At 39.6% G+C, this 18,927-nt stretch overlaps 1 protein-coding gene across 10 annotated transcripts in view; it reads right to left on the bottom strand.

Annotated features, from left to right (window-relative positions):
- GULP1 (GULP PTB domain containing engulfment adaptor 1) overlaps window positions 1-18,179 on the bottom strand; it is a 170,490-nt gene extending 152,311 nt beyond the window's left edge. For 2 of the 10 annotated variants that reach the window (XM_061376004.1, XM_061376051.1), the window contains exon 1: window positions 17,948-18,173. The gene's annotated coding sequence lies outside the window, so the exon portion shown is untranslated. Of the gene's footprint in view, window positions 1-17,465; window positions 17,904-17,947 lie in introns of those variants that run through there. The other 8 variants (XM_061376013.1, XM_061376040.1, XM_061376078.1 and 5 more) reach the window with 7 other exon arrangements.
- Window positions 18,180-18,927: the final 748 nt, after the last annotated feature.

The following is an 18,927-nucleotide window of genomic DNA, read 5'->3' as shown; positions in this document are numbered from 1 at the left end:
TCAGAGTTCAACAACTAGAATTAAAAGTAGCCAGGTGAAATAAAGCCCCAGATGCACTATTAAAAACTCTTGCAGCAATTAAAAGACATAAATTTCAGCAATAATCCTTTGTATAGTGCAGCTAGGTTTTCTCCAATAAATCTTAGACTTATGAACCAACAGTAAAAAAGACACCACCACAAAATTATACTACCTTTGCTACTTCGCAGCCCTAACCCCACAGACAGCTGATCCACCCTTATGAAACTGGCGAACTATTCAAATTTATCTCAACAAAAGCAACTCCTTAAATAAACCACAGCCACTTCAGAATTATGTTAGCCATTTTGCTATTGTGGACATACACAACAACGTACTCACTAGTCAGCATGTAAAGATGCTTTTGTTGCACTTGGATTATACAGAACTCCAAATTATGGATTTATAAAAACCAAGTCATCTCCCTTTTGGGGACTAAATGTTTTTTACTGAAGCTTACAAATACAACAAGCCACTTCGGGTTTGTACCAAAATTAACATGTCTAACATTCAGGGAGAGGTGTTCTCAGTTCTTTGGAAAGCGGGCTCCTTTGGGCTGGTCAAATTAAGTGACAAAAGCAGACTACTCTTCATAACTAACATAATTTTTAAAAGTAGCCAGGATTAAAGTGATCAAGTATTAAGTCAGTAACAAGTAGAAATATTTAAATGTAAGTAAGAATAAACTCTTTGCATCATTTTAAAAGTATCTACATTTTAACTGAAATGTTTTTGACAGTAATACACAACTGAGCTACTCATACTGATAAAAGGTATCTAGAACCCTTCATTTAATCTAGTTAAAGAGAGTGAGAGTTTAAACACCAATAGAAAACAAACACATGCAATTACATCGAGAGGGTGAGGAAATGTCATGCTAGGTAGACTAAAAAATGGTAGTCCTCCTTAATGACAAGTGTCCCTGAAGGTGCTACATAGATATGGATCCTATGCAAGCAAGTATCTCTTCCGACAGCAAAGATAATCCTGGAATGTAAAAAAAGCCCTGGGGATATATATTAATGGTAGACACAATTTAGTGATATATCTATATAATATGCAGATAGCCTTAAAATATTTTCTGTTTCCAAGCAGTAAATATAAACTCAAGCTTTGTCAACAGCTCAACCTATGGATTAAATGGATGCAAATGCACAAATCTTGAAAGAAAAACTGTGCCACCAATTTCCCAGTTAGACCTGGTGAGACCTCACCTAAAGTACCATGTCCAGTTCTGGTCTCCCCAGCACAAGAGAGACATGTAGCCCATGGAGCGAGTCCAGTGAAGGGCTTACTAGAATGATTAAGAGTCTAGAGCATCTCACATGAAGAAATGCTGAGGGGGCTGGGCCTGTTCAGCCTAGGGAAGAGAAGGCTGAAGGGGAATCTGATCAATGTGCGTAAGTATCTGAACGGAGGGTGTCAGTGGTCCCAGGTGATAGGACAAGAGGCAATGGGCATAAACTAAAACACAGGAAGTTTCACCTGAACATAAAGAACTTCCCTAATGTGAGGGTGACTGAACATAGGAATATATGCCCAGAGAGGTTGTGGATTGTCCTTCCCTGGAAATATTCTTGAGCAATGTGCTCTAGGGGACCCTGCTTGAGCAGGGAGGTTGGACTAGGTAACCTCCAGTGGTCCCTTCCACCTCAATCATTCTGAGATTTGCAATCCAGAACTCTGTACAATCCCACATATTCTCCTTTAACAGGTATCAACACTCAATGTGTATTTTAGGACTGGAAAAGCAGCAGGACACTGCACTACCACTTGTGATACTACTAATATGATACTATTATTTCAAAGTCTAGGACATCAGGATTAACGTACCACATTCACTTGACAAAAAAAAAGATTATTGCTATGACAGAAGCCTACATCACTGATTTATGTTTACTTGAATGGCTATTTTCTCTTTGAACTTGAAAAAACATACTTTAAGCATATTAGCCCTAACAGTTTCCATGAATCTCCAAAAGGCTTGCTGAAACTAGTGATATTATCACACTTGCATCTTAAGAGTCCTGTTCATTTAGATCAGCAGTGTATTCCAGCTAAAATTAAATATAGCATTTTCTTCAGTACATTTGTATTTCTCATCAGAGAAGGTAAGAGAACAATAATAGGAAAAGCCTCCTTTGTAAAACATACTAAGTATTAAAAAAAGTGTTACAGGCAGTTAAAAATGTCCTGTTACATGACATCACTGCTATGAAGCAGATGAAGGGAAAACAATTTTGATTAGGACCTGTCCTTTTATCTGGAGGAGAACACCAGTTCATATTTAACCCAAGAGATTTTGGTATATTTCTATTAGATCTGCATTACATCTTAAGAACTAATTTAGAAATCTGGATATGCAGAGAGTCACAGAGTGGTCACAGGAAAAGAACATTCATGAAACACAGTAAAAGACTAAAATTGCATCCTTGGTTAGAATTGCAGTTAGACCTGAAGCAGCAACACAGTAACATTTCTATCAAAAAGCCATAAAAGAGAAACACATGAAAGCAACCCAGTTTACAGTTACACCTATTCCTTGTTTTCTCCTGAGGTATCACAGATAGGGGTCAGACACAATGAACAAATGTAGCCAATACTCCTTCAAATTTCAAATTCTTGTTTTCATCAATTAGGTTATCAGTAACTTCTATGAGTAAACTGGGAAATGCAGCAAGACATATGCATACAGTTTCAATGCAAAAAGAAAAACACTGAAGTGACACTGACCTGTAAAAAATAACAAATCGGATTGTAATAATCAGTGACCAAGTCTTGCGTTTGCAAGGTTAACAAAAACATGATGGAGAAATAGAGGTATAAAGAGTAGATAATATTTTTTAAAATAATAAATAAATAAAAATCATCAGCTGAAACAGGCAACTGAAGAAAATACATGACGAGAAATTTAATGTTTTCAAATTTTATCCAATTAAAAAGAATTACGGGAAGAAGAAAAATGCCTCCAGACAAAAAATTAACAAGCAGCAAACAATAAGCAACAGAAGTGATATACAGAAAGGGTACTGATCGAGCAAGCACAGCCTATGAAGCAACCCTGGGAAGCTTCCCAGTAACAGACAGAAGATCCTAAAATTCTTTCATGTAATAATAACCTTCAAAGCCTCTAGACAGACATTACTACATAGCTGCTTGCAAGGGGAGAACAGACAACAGAGACAACACACAGGACTTCCAACTCCAGTAGTTTTTGTTTTAATTTCTAAGGAGCTCTGAAGCATACCAAGCTATAAAAAAAACCCACAAAAGTAAATATAAGAAAAAAACTTGGCAAGCCTGAAACTTGTGCACATAGGGGAAAGGGTCATTTAGAATACTGCTGAACAAAGAATGTTGAAATGACATCTGAAAAATAATAAGCCCAACTAGGATCATTAGTTTTTCCTTTAAAAATACAGAAAGTACAACCAAAGATACTACCCAGTTTTAAACCCACCCACGCTTCTGAAGAAATTCACAAGAGAAAAAAAAGAATTGCAAATTCTGGGAGCATACAGAATGAGTAGTTCTTCAAGCCAGAATATGACGTCTACAGCAAACTGAGAATTCACACAGAAAAATAGGCAAACTATATGATTTATACCCCACCCCCAAAAATCTGGAACACTGCAGAGACTTTGGCAAAAAAAAGGAATTCATATATACTGTACATACATTGGATGTGTCACACCTATTCTGCTAAAGCATAATTAACTATGAGTAAGAGATTGTTTCTACTGAGAAAGCATATTGAAGAGGGCTAAAATGAAAGTTTCAAGAAAACAAAATTGGATAAAAAGGGATACAAATGGGAAGGATAATAAAAAATAAGAGATGACTGAGTTGCACGACCATAATAAAAAATGACATTAAATTTCACAATGTTGTGCACTTGTAAGGCCACTCCAAAATAAAGTGCTACTGTGGTTTCATCCAGTATGACAGGGCTTAATGGATAATTTTTAAAGACCAAGAAAAGCAGTTTTATTATGGGCAACTATCATTCAAAATTGGCAGAATGCAGGCTATGAGCAAGAGCCCATTGTTTCTGCCACATCACTCTCCAGGCAGATACACATCTTCTACAGGGAAATTAATGTAAATCTCTTTTATAACCATGCATCAGATTTTGAGAAACACATAAACATTTTATTAGAGCAGGACAAAAAGTTCCAAAATCACTACCAATTGGGAGAGAGGCAAAAGGAAAAATGGGATTACCCTGCTATAGTCTAATTCGACTAGAAACTAGTTTAACTAACTAACTAACTAACTAAACTAAACTAACTAAACTAACTAACTAAATCTAAATGGTCTGCCTTCATTTTCAACATAAACCAGTCCCTTTAACCACCAGAATTATCCTCTATTCAAGCAGCAGCAACATCATTAACAGCAAAAAGATCCTTCAAAAGGCAATTAAGTATGTTCCAACATTAAGTATCTTATGGTAAAACCTACAATAGTGGAGATGCAAAGTAAAAGTTATCTTTAGCAACAAGCTATTTTTCAATTGTGAGTGGGGGAGCCACTACCAACAGTCACTGAAGAAGCCAGAATCACCACATTGCTTGCTCTGGCCTGAAAAGCAACCAGCCTATGGATCTAGTCTACAGCCTATGGATCTAGTCTACATAATTATATTCACCTCTAGTGATCTATTCAGCAATGATAGTAAGAATACTAGCTCCTGTTCCACAGAGATCAGTATTCGCCTAATTCAACTCAAAAGCATGAAACAGTAGTCTTCAACAAAAACTTTTCTTAATCTCTTATAAACACATGAAATCTGAGACCAAAATTCTGCAAAATGACTTCAGACACTTCTGATTAGTTCTGATGAAGAAAGACAGGCATAAGCATACAAAGAATGGAATTAACACTACAGCTATAATTGGGAGTGCCACAGAAATAGGTGGGGGTTTGCCATGAAATTCCATCTACACAATGGACCGTCAGCCTGATGGTTAACATGATGCCATGTCCAGCACCATAAAGGTTTGATTAAGATATTCCTGGTTATATGCCATGGAAAGAACACTGAATACACAATACACTTCCTAAATAAGTGATACTAGAATATTATGTTAGTAACAAAAATAGGGAAAGAAAACCAGTAACTTCGCTTCTTTAAGTGGTTAACAGGGCCACTTACAGAAATCTGCATTTTAAAACAAACATGAAATCAAAGCACAAAGAAAACTAGCAAAAAATATACTCAATTTCTGTTTCTTTTGTGTATTATTTAATGGATACAATAAACGTTCTGATGTATTCAGAAGTCAATGCATTCTCCATTTTTAAAGAAAGATAAGAGGCAATAAAAAAATCTGCATTTTTCCTGATAGAGCTCAGCAAGAAAACAAAACCAACCTTACTAATGCACATGCTTAGGAATCTGAATTTATGACAAAGCTGAATAAACTGTATATAGTAACAACAAGCTCTATGTTTTTCCACAATACAGCACTGTTTATCTTCACTTGTTAAAGTGATTGTGGCTTGAAGACTGAAACTTCATCAATGAAATCCAGATAGAGACTATGCTTATACAGATGAATCTGTTCTGGTCAGATCAGTGATGAACTACACTGCAAGCAGTGAAAAAACCTGCATACTCTTAACTAAGGCTTACAGCTTAGCTCCCTCTACTTTGAAAAGCAACTTCATTGTATCTTACACTGCTGATATTACAGTGATGCTCCACAATCTGACTGAACATATATAAATGGACCTATTCCACTTCCCAGTTCTTGGTCATGCTTGATGGTTCCGTTTCCAACATCAAATTGTAAATACCAAAAAGAAAGGCTCATCAGGCAGGAAAAGGGTGGCAAAACGTACAGAAGAGGTCCAGCCTCCATTTCATCACCATCACTCCCGTCTCAAACAATTTACAGAACTACAGTGTGAATGTCCAAAGTAAGCATACGCTGAAAAATCAAAGCACAGATACAAGCAGAACTCGTATATCCATAACAAAACAGAACTAGTAACCATGTAATTCACAACACAGGTTTTTCACATACCAGCTGCCTCACTAGCCAATACTTTACTCCATATACTCATAGGTTTTTCTAATATCCACATGCCAGGGCAGGCTCAGATGAAAAACATTTCCAGATAAATGACAAGATAAAACAGAGCAGAGAGGTTACTCTTTACCATTCACCCCTCCACAGTGTACAACGCCGAGAATACTATTAGTAAGTTTTCTTCTCCAGCAATGTTATGAGTCTGTCTTGGAGCTGCAACATCTTTAAAAGATCTTTTCTTTTAAAATGTTCCTAGGTACATAGTGAAACACAAATTTCACAAATCCGTCAAGATTCAGGTCAAGTTTACAAGCCAAGAAGAAATACATTTCATTCTACCTTACACAAACACTGCCTGGGACTTACATTTGTACCATGTCTTCTAAAAAGCAGATGAACATATTACACAACTGAACTGTTGGCTGGCTGAGGGCAGGGGCGGGGACGTCTTCAGACCATAAACAATCAGGATCAAATTATCCAGAACACAAGCCTCACAACAAGCACAAGAACCACCACAGTAAATAACAAAGAAAATACTCAAGAGCATCTGGCAAAATTTGTGATTTCAAAATATTCAAAGAGATTATTTCCAGACAACCACTTAATTCTTTCAGAACTGAGATCTTTGGCATTTTAGTATAAGATCTTTACTGTCAAGTGAGACAAGGAGGCACAAAAGCACAAAATGCAATCAGTTCTAAGTAATGTTAAGTGTGATGGCTTTGTAATAGAAAATAACTGCGGTGCTTGAAGGTAGCGGACATAGAACCTTATGGTCCTTGGAACCTTAATACAAAAGGTGTAATAAAAGCAGAATAGTAAAACAGGACCTGGGGATGGGGAGTATCTGGGACTAGCAGATGTTCAGGATGGGCACTGACAAACTAACTGATAAGTAGGACAGGATGATTGCTATGTTTGTGGTGTTAATAAACCCTGGTGTAAATATCTAGTGGGGAGTATCCTGGACTAGCTGATGTCCAGGATGGAAGCAGTTAAACTCACTGGTAAGTAGAAGGACAGGATGATTGCTATGTCTGTAATGTTAATTAAGCTGGTTATGAAGATTGTTGGGAAAAGTAAACGACCCTTAAAGACCACTATCACATTTTTTGTATGCATGCCGGAAACTTTCTGGAAAATGATGTAATATGCCCAGTGACCATATAAGGATGGCCTGCATGGCAATAGGGGGACACATGTTAGGAAGAGATACCCTCCGTGTCTCCCAGCGCGGCAATAAAGAATACCTGCTTGTCAACTTGAAACTCTGTTGGCATGTTTGTTCCTGGAGTTTTCTCTGAATCACAAGGCATATTTCTTTAGTAGTTTGAAATCCCTTCCCTGCAATTTGGCTAAGCAACTAAGAACTTTATTCAGCAAAAGTAACTTCCAGATGACCTAGCAAATGGAACTGGATTAAACTGCAACAGATTATTTCAGTGTTTAAGCGGTCCTGGGTATGTCAGTAACGTAACACATCTCAAATATATTCCACTAATCTTACTAAACATGCTATTATTTACCTTCCACTAAACATCAATTTTATGGTCCATTTCTTCATACCTTTTAATCACTGCCCAGTTACAACATAAAAAAATTGAAATTGTAAAGTAGAGTCACAACAGAGATAATTCTCTGAGTAAGAAGTACCTAAGGGACTGCTGTAGTAATGTTGGGGTTTATGACTATAAGCACATGCACTGTTCTGCATATTTGACACTAGAGATTTGTTACAGCTGAAAGCTATACTTTCAGAGTCTTTTAAAGAAACCTATCTAGGCATATCTGACAAAGCTGTCTGAGGAACGCGTAACACCCCACAACGATTCTTTGAGGGTGCAAGGGCAAGAGAAAGAAAGGAACAAGGAAAAAGGAAGAAAAAGGTGTACATGCAGAGGAGGGAAACTATACCTCTAGTTTAGAGCTGAAAGGATTTTAACTACACTTAAACCAAAATCTATTTTATTCCCCAGCTTTTGCTTGTTTAGCTTTTGTTTATTTTTCTGACTGACTACTTGAAAGTTCCTAGATCCTAATCAAGCCTAACAATGCTACAGAGAAATCACAATTCAAAAATGGGAAGGGGGAGAAAATCTTATTTAGGAGTTTTTCATATGCCATAAAATTATAAAAACTCTGGATAACCTCCAGGAATGGTACTAAAAATGCAACATAATAAAGTACGACATCCTTAAGCCATCAAAATATGACCTGGTTCTTTATTTTGGATATAAAGAGCTTAGATAGTGACTGTTTATTCTGATACTGAACTTGTGCTTGATGTATCCCAGATTGCCCCAGGAGTGGGGTTTGGAAAGAAGGTTCGGACAACAGGTATCACATATGAGAAAATTCTTAAAAACATCAGTGAGTCAGTGAACAGCAAAGTCATCCAGACACACAAAGTGTATGAAACACACAGAGTCTTCTCCAAAACTGTTGTCAGACAGCCTCCGTGGGAAGAAGCTTTCTACTCCATTTTAAATTATCCACCTGACCAGCAAAAGGAGCTACATATGTTCCACTTCATCGAAAATCTCACCTATTAGAACTTGACAATTATTTACATTACCCACACAATACCATCTCTCATCTGTATTACCTCCTGTCGTTTACTTCAACTGGCTTTGAATAAAATATATAAACAAATGATGATCTATTTTTACCAGGTTTTAGTGAGTACAGTTCTTTACTTAGATTCTTTTATTTATTTATTTAGAAGACTAAAATGCTGATTTATGAAATTTGGGAATTCAACAGTAAACAAAACAGACTAATATGGGAGCAAAACTGACACAAAGAAAGACATTCTATAAATGTATTCAGGTTCAACAAAAAAAAATTTTCTCTTAGGATATCCTTTATCCTATTAGGTTGAAACTCGGGACAAACAAACTTAAAGTAAGCCTCTACAAACCGTTCACTAAAGCATGTCCATCTTTTCTCAGTCCAAGGCTGGGTTTAGAATTCATGGTGCAAATCATTCTACATTTTGAAAACAGGTAAGACTGAAGGCCATCAGTTATATGGGGAGCAAGATGAAGTATGTGTATTAACATGTACATGCTAATCTTGCCATCAAATACAAAACTCTCATACAGAATAGTCTATATACTGTACACTGCCCTGTTTCCTAATTATCTGTTTTAAAAAGGATAGCTACGTGAAGCATAGTACCATGGCATATTATTGAAAAGTAGTCAAGCCCTTCTTCCTTCCCTCAAAAAACCCAGCAACAAAACAGAAAGTCCAGTGTGACAATTTTACATAGAATCATAGAATGGTTTGAGTTGGAAAGGATCTCAAGGTCAGCTGGTTCCAACCTTCCTGCCATGGACAAGGACACCTCACACTAGACCATCTTCCCAAAGGCTCTGTCCAACCTGGCCTTGAATACTGCCAGGAACGGAGGTAATGACTATTCAGAGAATAGCAGAACTATTCCCTGCTGCATTTGCTCGAGACTGCAAAGTAAACGTACATAATACAGAACACTGTGCATTAAAGTAGTTACTCAAAAGTATAGCACACTATCCTTGTCCACTGAGCTATAGATATCCTCCTTCCTTGCAGCAGCCACGTCAGTTGTGCAGTAAACTTTTGCTATGCCAATCAGTACAAAAGCAAAATAAATAGCACTTTTCTAAGAGAAACAACAGTGCTATCAATTGCACTTCAGTTTCCTGACAGATTACTACAATACCTATGTAGACTGTGCTTGCTCTGAATTTTTCACACTGGCAGATTTGCAGTGTCTGTAGCTATCAGCTGGCTCATGCCATCCCATACAGAAGCAGTGAAAAAAGAGCTGATGACCACAGATAACATAACTGTACTGACAGTTGTGAATATTACCAATGCAAGCACATTATTCACTACTTCAAGGCTGAAATGCCAGCTAATGATGTGGATTCACAAGTCACTCTTCATATTGGAGAAAATTATTAAAAAATCAGTCTAGCTGTTTAATAGTTGCATTTAATATCCTCAGACATAAAACATGGGGAATGAAACTGCAGCCTCTGGGAGAAGCATTTAATTTTGAAAGAGAAAACAGATTAAAACAGAGTGTGCTGTTTTAGCTGTCTTTCAGTGCAGAAGCAGTAAATCTTTGAGAGAACCAAAGCTGGAAACTATAGTTTCCTATCGCCTTCTCCCAGACTGGATGGTTTCTTAAGAAGTATGTCTAACCTCTGGGAACTAAGCCAGAAACAGAGCTCCCATGGGGCAGGAGGTTGTAGAATCATTTTTACAAGTTGGAATGATCCCAGGTGAGTTCTTTTAGTCTTCAAAAAAACCTAGTATGCTGCTTTTTTTTTTTTTTTTTTTTTTTTTTGAGAGCTGGGCCAGATTATAAGCATAGCAAGCAATTTAATGAGAATACCAACATTTCTAAGTTGCTGTATAAGAAAATATTGCTTTCTTTACATCCTGATTTCCCAGCCATGGACTTTGGCTGAGTCCCATTCATATGTTGCCTTAAGCTTAAGAGTAGACAAAAACGTGTGAAAACAAAACCAATCTGTTGCTAAAAAAAAACTACTATAAACTTTCATTACAAGAACATGCATAAAGCACTGCATTGGTAGTTACACATGAGCTGCTTCCTCCAGCTAGGTGAAATCTGGAAATTATCTCTTTCAAGAGCATTAGCATTAACACGCAAAAGTTGTGGTTTAGCAGTGTTAACATACTGCATTTCACACCACCAAACACAGCAGAAGCAAACAATTAAGTGCAATTAAGAAAAAATACTGTTCTTTCAAGAGACACCTTCTTTAAAAGACATACCACACACACACAAAAAAAATAAAAGCTCTCAATCTGACAAAACAGAAATATATTATTAGGAGTACCTTTATGCATAGGAAAAACAATAGTTGCACGGGGCAGCAGGTAGAAATTGCCAGCACTGGCAAAATAGCTACTTGTCAAAGCCCAGGTGGTACAGACTGCAGCTATGAAGAAACCAGCTCTCCCGGAGGTCCCCCTGACACAAGGAGTTTCAAGACTGAGGTGACAATGGACAACCACCTCCCCTCCAGCCACCTTTCACCATACAGCAGCAGTCTTATCCCAGCCTTTCATCTAGTGGAAACAAAGTTTGATGTTGCATAGCCCGCTGACAACTCTGAATGAAAAACTTTCAAGGGCTATGCGGATTTAGAATGTCCTAGATCACCTGGAAAGGTTAGACACAGCACTTAAGTTCCTAATGGCCCATCCTGCCTAGAAGGAACTGAAGAGCTAACATCTGCATTTAAAAGGACGACAATGAAAAGACTACTAAATAGCAGGTAGTAATCAGGATTCTGTGTTACTACTGCACTTTGCCTTTGTCCAAGATTGCCCCCATTAAAACCAAGGGGGTGGAGAGAGCTGAGAAAGAATGAAAAACAATTAAAATCAGAGAATCCAGCAGTCCTCAAAAACGATTTATTTTCATCTAAACATGCTAAGTAGGAATTTAAATGTAGTTTTAAAGTTTTAATGTTATTTTAGGGAAGATTGAAGCACCTTGCAGATAAGGCTCCTCTATCCGTATCTATTCCCAAGTACAGGAGAACCCGCTTGCCCTATTCCACTAAAGCAATAGAGCATGCTAGAAACAGCCACCAGACACTTTTGAATGCCAAGGTTTTTCTTAAAAGCCATACGCTTTTCAAAATAAAAGTATTCTTTACTTGCACTGGTCAGGATCTCTCTGCAGTACCGGAAAAAAAACAGAACATCCAAAGAATTCCACAGATCACTTTTTCCACAGCTCTACTTCCTGCTGACAAAAAATAGCCCAAATTTTATCAGCTACCCCTTAGTTCTACAGAGCTTAAAAAAGAAAAAAAAAAAAAAGTAGTAAGATTGAGTCATCTGCAGGCTGCTCCAACCAATGCATTTTTAAGAGAATTGTTTACCAAGTTACACTTGTGCAAACTCATGAAAGGCAGTGGTGTTGATCAAGGTATCACTGACAAAATAAACTGAAAGCCATTTGAATCTTTGTAACTGCAAATGAGATAGAAAACGGAGAAAACCCAGCTCATTCTCAGAAAATCTGAATATGCAAGCCTTGAGTTAGACATAAAATATATGCAGTACTAACAAAATTAGTAGAATATACAGTATATACATTAATAAACTGTGTAGATCAGACTCCAGAATAACAAACAGAATGTCTCAAAACCTGCCCTTCAAAAAAAAAAAAAAAAAAAAAAATCTGCAGAAGTTAAAGAAATCCAGTATCTCAGTCTAAGGAGCTTTATGGTACTACTTTGCCACATTATCAAGTACCCTGTGTGAAACTGGGGGTGTTACAAAGTCCAAGTTATGCTTCTTGCTCCAGTGAAAGCTTACTATTTGCCTGTTTCAAACTCAGATCCTTCCTCGCCTACAGAAATATTTGCTTCATTAGGCTACAAAACCCTATGTTCTCTTTCTTTGCCTAGTATGTAATTACACCCAAAAAAGTCATTTCAACTGATTCGGAGAAAACTCCAGGAACAAACATGCCAACAGTTTCAAGTTGACAAGAAGGTATTCTTTATCGCGGTGCCAGCAGACACGGGGGATAGCTCCTCCTAACGTGTGCCCCCACACTGCTCTACAGGCCATTCTTATATGGTCACTGGGCATACTACATCATTTCATAGAAAGTTTCCGGCATGCATACTAAAATGTGATGGTGGTCTTTATGGGTCGTTTACTTTTCCCAACAATCTTCATAACCAGCTTAATTAACATTACAGACATAGCAATCATCCTGTCCTTCTACTTACCAGTTAGTTTAACTGTGCCCATCCTGGACATCTGCTAGTCCCAGATACTCCCCATCCCCAGGTCCTGTTTTTTCTATTCTGCTTTTCTTACATCCTTTGCACTAAGGTCCTAAGGACCTGAAACTATGTCAACTACCTTCAAGCACCGCAGTTCTTTTCCATTACAAAGCCATCACACTTAACATTACTTAGAACTGATTGCATTTTGTGCTTTTGTGCCTCCTTGTCTCACAACCTAAGAAAATTATATTTTAATCCAGAGCACCCTTTTAGCTTGGTGATTAGAACATCTGCTTAAACTGGCAGAGGGGAGGAGAAGTCAAAGTGTAGATTCTACTATGGGAATTCATGGTGGGTTTCCAGCTGGATAAATTCTCTACTGAAATCCTGGATGAAATCTATGTGGTAATGCCACTTCCTCTCTTGATGTTTAATGTAACAAACATGGTTTGAAACAACACAGCAAGTGGAGGCATTTTAGATGACCTTCTCCTTAACAGGCGGAATGGAGCTGCAGCCTAGACAGCAAGCATTTTTAAGAGCTACTACTGACCATTCTCAGAGTTCTTTCAGTGCCACATGGCAAATTAAATGGCGCAGACAGGGTCTACACTTGCAGATCTAAAACTAAAATGTGGGCAGTAACTCACTATAATGGTACTACTGCATTCTGCCATGCCTGCTAGATCCAGGTATATATGCCTTCAGGATAGACCACAAGATGACAAGTAATTTAGTAAACATAATACCTCCTTCCTCCTGCCCCTGTCCAGCATGGGCCATAAGCGTAAATCCAGATTAAGACTACATATTAAGTGGTAATAGTTGGCTATTCTACAACAGCAAATCTACAAAACAGTTTCATGTAGCATGTAAGTGATGAGGCACCTTCAGCGAAGCACTAGTAGTAGAGCAGTTAAGACTCCGCATGAGAAAATGCAGGGTCTGATCTCAGGGATTTAGGACATACCAGGAAGGAACCGACTTCCATTGGGAACAAGAACATTAATACATGTTACCTATATGAAAAGTTACATACTGAAGGTAAGGGACCTGAAGAGAACTGTTCGGTTGTTGTGCAGAGCCACTGTGTGTTCTAGCAGGGACATAATTGTTCATTCTTCTCTGGAATACACCCTGATTCTCTAAAGGAGTTTATGCCTTCAAAAATCAAATGACAAGCAAAAAAGGGCCTGGGGAAAAAACGTTAGTTTTTTGTGCCCAATTAGCACATTCTTATGTAAGAATTCTATTAAGTCATTAATTGAGGAATTTCTGTTGCAAGAGCCACTTGAAACACAGCCTCAACTTCTGCCATGCATTTCACCACTGAAAAGAACTGAAAATTCTAAGGGTGCAGTGATTTTTGTCAACTGAAGCTGGTGGGCTTTTCAGCTCGCAGTGCCTTACTCACTCTCTTATTAAAAAAAAAAAAAAAAAAAAATTAGAATCCTGCCAAAGTGTGAACAAATCAAGGATACAATAGTTCCGTTTCTTGTTCTGTTTCAAACTATGTGAGTCCCCCAGTTCAAGCAGAAGTTGGCCTTTAAATATTTCACTTTCTTATGACATGTTCAAGCAATATGCTTGAGGGATTATCTCTAGAGAGAAACTAATCGTATAATCATAATACAAATGACAGTTTATTGTATTTCACCATTCAAGTTCTTCATGCAAGTCTATTTATTATGATTATTAAAGCACCCAGTAATATTTGCAAATGGTGTATGATACACCCATGAAGACACACTGCTGTTGAACCATACAATGTGACTTTGCCTAGATGCAAGAGACTAACAAATTATTGTAATGAGCTTGCAAAGGACACTCTGAGATATCACATCTATTCTCTGTAGCTACCTGAGTGAAGGTTTTAGGGAGATGGGTGTCAGTCTCTTCTCCCAAGTAACAATTACTAGGGCATTAGGAAATGGTCTCGAGTTGTACCAGGGGAGGTTTAGATTGGATATTAAGAAAAATTTCCTCACAGAAAGGGTTGCCAACCATTGGAACAGGATGCCCAGGGAAGTGGTTGAGACGCCATCCTTGGAGGCAAATGATTTAGTGGTGGACTTGGCAGTGTTAGGTTAATAGTTGGACTCAATGATCTGAAAGGTCTTTTCCAATCAAAACAATTCTGTTTCTAGGATGAGGTGAATATAGAACAGCAGATGCTCAATCTCTGAACTGAGACAAGGAGGCAGGAAAGCACAAAATGTGATCAGTTCTAAACAATGTTAAGTGTGATGGCTTTGTAATGGAAAATAACTGCGGTGCTTGAAGGTAGTTGACATAGTTTCAGGTCCTTAGGACCTTAATACAAAAGGTGTAAGAAAAGCAGAATAGTAAAACAGGACCTGGGGATGGGGAGTATCTGGGACTAGCAGATGTTCAGGATGGGCACAGACAAACTAACTGATAAGTAGGACAGGATGATTGCTATGTTTGTGGTGTTAATAAACCCTGGTGTAAACATCTACTGGGGAGTATCCTGGACTAGCTGATGTCCAGGATGGAAGCAGTTAAACTAACTGGTAAGTAGAAGGACAGGATGATTGCTATGTCTGTAATGTTAAGCTGGTTATGAAGATTGTTAAGAAAAGTAAACGACCCTTAAAGACCACCATCACATTTTTTGTATGCATGTGGGAAACTTTCTGGAAAATGATGTAATTCATGCGTAGCTTCCTATATAAGGATGGCCTGTACAGCAGTATGGGGACACGTTAAGATGAGCGATCCCCCATGTCTCCTGCCACCGCAATAAAGAATACCTGCATGTCAACTTGAAACTCTGTTGGTGAGTTTGTTCCTGGAGTTTTCTCTGAATCAGAACTCTCAGAATACCTCAAGAAGATTACAAAACTGCTGCCAAAAACTAAAGAGGCACTATCAACTGCTAAATAAACACTCCCATTCACTCTTGTTACCCACACCTTCCTCCTTTCTGGTCTTCTAGTATCAGTTTTGTGTTTTCTCATGCAATTTAAAATGCTTTACACAGAACACAGAGGTGCAGTTCTAGTTCTGTCACAATCCAACACTGTCTCCTTTGTTTTTCTGGCATCAAAATAATTTTAATTTCTGTACTCATCACTTGCAAGACACACCCAGTACTAGCTGGATCACTTTTAAAGACTCTCATCCTTACTTCTAAGGCAACCTGATTTGTACTTGCTTCGGCTTATTTCCAGTCTCTTTCTGCTGATTTGTACGCTTTTGTTCCCTTGTACCCTTTCGCACTGTGCCACAACCCCTAGGTAGGTTTTAATCCATAGATCACTCTTTATTCAAACTCTTCAAGTTAATATATGCCATTAAAGAAGGCCTATAATCACTAACACATCTATAAACTTAAAAATAAAATGTGTACCAAAAAGCATAAGGCTAATAATAATCGTGACCTTTTTCCCCTCCACTATTTTGTTGTTCCGTTCCCCAAATACACGTGGATAACCTCCAAACATCAGAGGTAGTCCCTGACAGACCAGTACACAACAAATTGATCAAAGCAAATCTATAATTATGAGGCAAACTTTACTGTTTGTTCTGAAATTGCCATAATAATAGAAGCTTGACCTTTCAAAACATTTTTTTTTCCCCTTGGGTGAATTATTTTGTCTTATTTTGATTATCATTGGAAGCAGGAGAGATCTTAAGATAACAAAGAATTATTTATCGCTACAAAAACTGAAAGGTACGACAGAAGTTATAAGTTAGCCTAATATGTAAGGGAAAAATATCACAAAAAAGACAAAAGTATTTCTAAAAGGACAGGTTCTTAGTTGTCCACATAAAATGTAAAAAGGGATGCTTATTTATATTTATACTGAGTAGACCTAACATACTGCTAAAACATTGTATATGTGTATTCAAAGCACCTTCACCATCACCTTCATGTATGACTTGCTTTTCTGCTTAGTAGGTACATAATCTCATTTTGAGTTACATCTACATAAAGATGACTTTTTAAAAACCTGAAATGTAACTGTAGGAACATAAAATTAAAAACGTGAAAGTTGCATGGTATTTAAATTAGAAATGTAATGACTGTCTTAAGTTCAAAAAAGACACCAGAAATCTAAGTTCTTTGAAAGGGCGCAAGTCGCTTTGGATGAAAAATACAATTAACCTTTACGGGCTTTCGATTAACTCTCGATGCCTTTCAATAGATGAGAAGGATGGTGCAAATAAATGAGGCACATACTTTTCCATATTCCTCCAGAGAACTACCATACAACTTTCACACCCTCTTAAGCTAAGAATTTCTCAGCCAACGGGTGCAGTCCTTCCTCAATTTCCGTTTTCTACCCACATGACGATCCAACAAACTACTCCCGTACTCCACCCTCCCAACACCCGGGTGCTTCACGGAGTTAAAATTAACTTGGTGGTTTGGGTTTGTCTGCGAGCCGAAGATCCTCCTTTGTGAAACAATTGTGCGTCCATCAGCTTCAGCGGCGAGCTCGGCTCGCCTCCTAGCATCACAGAGCTGCCACGGCAAAGCCCTCAGAAGAAAAACAAAACCTTGTCTCAGATAATGGCTTTACTGTACGAGGGGGTGGGGATAAAAAGCGGAATGCAAGGCATTTGATTATTTTCAGCCACTTGAATTTCAAAACACTCTCACCCATGGCTTAGCGCATGCCTAAAATCCCCAAGTCCTTTTGGTTTCCAAGTTGGAGAAGAAAGCCTACGCAGGCTGCGCGCACCTCAAGTTCCGCACCGCTCGCCTAACGACCGTAGGTGTATTGCCGCCTCCCGCGCTGAGACCTGTCCCGCACACCAGCCGTGAAGAGCAGGGAGGCTCCGCTCGATCCCGGGAGCAAGCCCCATTACTCACGCCGACACCCCCCTCCTCGCTCCCGCCGCCCGGCCCTGGCCCGCCGGCCTCGCCTGTTCACCCGTCGTTTGGGAAGTTTGCTGCCTAGGGCAGCGGCTGAGCCCGGGGCAGTGCTGCCGCCGCAGCAATCAACAGGCGCCCGGACCTCCCTGGCCGCTGTCTCTCGCCAACCGCACCGCGGGACCCATCGGTGAACCCGGCTGCCCTCGGCCCCCGGAAGGACGGTGAGGATGTGCCGAGCATGCAAGCTGCCCCAGGCGCCGCGGTACCTGGCGAGGTGATGGAGGCCGTCCCGCCGCGCCTGCACACAGCGCCCGCTCCTCCCTCAGCAGCGGAGAAAGTTTCCTGACGTCAGCGCGGGCGGCCGAGGGACCCCGCCTGTCTGCTGGGCTCGCTGCCCGCCAGGCCGGGCTGCCGCTGCTCCCGGGCTCCCCCTGCCTCCTGCCACCGGCGGGCACGGGCGGAACCGGGAGGCGGCACAGCCGCCAGCACGGGCGCCCAACGGCGGCAGAAGGAGGCGCGCCCCGCGGCGTTCGGCAGGGGGCGCCATCGCGGCCGCGCGAGAGAGGCTCGGGTTAGGGAGCTAGGCTGGGCGCGCCCCAGCCCCCCAAGACCGTGGCTGGGGAGGCCTGTAGCGAGGGCACCGGGGAAGGGTCGGCACTGGAGTCCGGACAGGGCGGGCGCCTCCTCTGTCGGTCCGGCGGCGGACTCAGGTTCGTTGAGAGCCCCTTTGGAGAGGAGGGGAGCAGGCCTTTCGGAGCCATACAAAACTGACGGACATGCACACCTCATCTGTATCGTAGTTTATTTCATTTAAGCTTGTCTTAAAAAGTCTGATGAAGTGAAGAAATGGGAGGGAAAAAAGGCCGTGAAGAGTAGGCGGTAGCTGAGAAAGTGGGGAATGCAAGTTAGTAGGTCCACATTCCTCAGGAAAACATCTTTTGAGGATTAATAGACACTTCACAGGTCTTTGGTACACCTACAGTGAAGAATATAATCGTTTTGGTAAGGTACAGATAGATAGCATCATCCTGATTTTGAAATTTTGTCTGTGGTATGGCAGTCCCAATTGTGTTTTAGAAACACCGGAACAGCGTAGACCAGTATTTTTTTATGACAGTCACAGCACATGTAACAGGGACAACATATTTCCTGTAAAAAGGCAAGGAATTAATGTCTGCCATATTTTTTTTATTCCTGGTAGCCTTCTGCTCTGATATTGCCAGTAAGGGGGCATGAAATAGTGTCT

Source organism: Neopsephotus bourkii, unplaced genomic scaffold, assembly GCF_033783945.1.
Source record: "Neopsephotus bourkii isolate Nb327-2 ecotype Australia unplaced genomic scaffold, CSIRO-AGI_Nbou_v1 NB_196, whole genome shotgun sequence".
Classification (NCBI taxonomy): Eukaryota; Metazoa; Chordata; class Aves; order Psittaciformes; family Psittacidae; genus Neopsephotus; species Neopsephotus bourkii.
This window is presented reverse-complemented; position numbering and strand designations above follow the sequence as displayed.